Source organism: Trichosurus vulpecula, chromosome 3 (genome assembly GCF_011100635.1).
Source record: "Trichosurus vulpecula isolate mTriVul1 chromosome 3, mTriVul1.pri, whole genome shotgun sequence".
Classification (NCBI taxonomy): domain Eukaryota; kingdom Metazoa; phylum Chordata; class Mammalia; order Diprotodontia; family Phalangeridae; genus Trichosurus; species Trichosurus vulpecula.
This window is the reverse complement of record NC_050575.1, coordinates 154,408,391-154,409,997: the sequence shown is the minus strand read 5'-3', so window position 1 is coordinate 154,409,997 and position 1,607 is coordinate 154,408,391. Positions and strand designations below refer to the sequence as shown.

General features: G+C 49.0%; 1 pseudogene; it reads right to left on the bottom strand.

The window, feature by feature from the left end:
• On the bottom strand, window positions 1-1,386 carry LOC118841849 (annotated as a pseudogene).
• Window positions 1,387-1,607: the final 221 nt, after the last annotated feature.

Below are 1,607 nucleotides of genomic sequence, written 5' to 3'. Positions count from 1 at the left end.
TAGGGCAGGAGCAGACTTCTACAGAGGTGACTGGCACCTACGAGCTCATAGGCCTCCTGGCCACAGAGCTTACTTGGCCTGAGGGTTTCTGAAGTTCCTTCCAGCAAATTTAGCCTTGCTGCCCAGCTCTTCCTCAATTCTGAGAAGCTGGTTATACTTGGCCAGACGCTCAGATCGGCAGGGGGCACCAGTCTAGATCTGCCCAGTGCAGAGGCCCACCACCAGGTCTGCAATGAAGGTATCTTCAGTCTCCCCAGAACGATGAGAAACCATCACTCCCCAGCCATTGGACTGGGCCAGCTTGCACGCCTGGAGAGATTCAGTCACGGAGCCAATCTGGTTCACTTTGAGGAGGAGGCAGTTGCAGGCTTTCTCGTTCACAACTTTTTTAATGCGCTTGGGATTGGTCACTGTGAGATCATCCCCTACCACCTGGATGCCTGCAGTAGCAGTGAAATCCTTCCAAGCTCCCCAATCATCCTGGTCAAAGGGATATTCAATAGACACCACGGGATAGTCCTTGACGAAGCTCTTGTAGAGGTCCCCAAGCTCAGAAGGGGAGATGTATCTGCTGGGATCATCAGGAGACTTGAAGTCCAAGTCATATTTCCCAGATCGGAAGAATTCTGAGGCAGCAACATCCATACCAATTACGACCTTATCAGTGTAGCCAGCCTTACTCATAGCAGACTTTAGCAGGTCCAGAGCTTCTTTATTCTCCAGGATATTAGGAGCAAAGCCACCCTCATCCCCTACATTGGTGGCATCCTGTCCATATTTCTGCTTAATCACACTCTTCAGGTTGTGGTAGACCTCAGCTCCAATGCACATGGCCTCCTTAAAGTTTGCTGCTCCAACAGGGAGGATCATGAACTCCTGCATGGCCAGCTTGTTACCAGCATGGGAGCCACCGTTGATCACGTTGAAGGCTGGAACTGGAAGGATGACTTCAGCATTGCCTGCAAGGTCAGCAATATGGCGGTACAGGGAGACACTCTTCTCAGCAGCTCCAGCCTTATAAACAGCCAGAGACACTCCCAATATGGCATTTGCACCAAATTTAGATTTATTTTCAGTGCTGTCCATCTCTATCATCAATTTGTCGATCTTCTCCTGCTCCACAACATTCACTTTCTTGCTAACCAGGGTCGGGGCAATAGTTTTATTGATGTGCTCAACCGCTTTTGAGACACCCTTCCCCTTGTAGTGGGTCTTATCATTGTCACAGAGCTCCAGGGCCTCATGGATACCAGTAGAAGCCCCACTGGGCCCAGCAGCTTGGAAGAGACCTTTTTCAGTGTAGAGATCAACTTCAACAGTGGGGTTTCCACAAGAGTCGAAGATCTCTCTTGCTTGGATCTTCAAAATAGACATGTTGAGTTTCTGGATGGGGTTTCCTCCCCTGGGCTCAGAGAACAGAGACCGAGGGGTCTATGTACACCAAGAGGGAGCGTTAAATGGGCCACCATCAGTTCTTTCTCTGGGGATGGATATCATTTTTCATCAGAAGGCCTTCAGAGTTGTCATGAATCATTGTATTGCTTAGAATCGCTAAGTCATTCACAGCTGATCATCTCACAATATTGCTGTTACTTTGTTTACAGTAC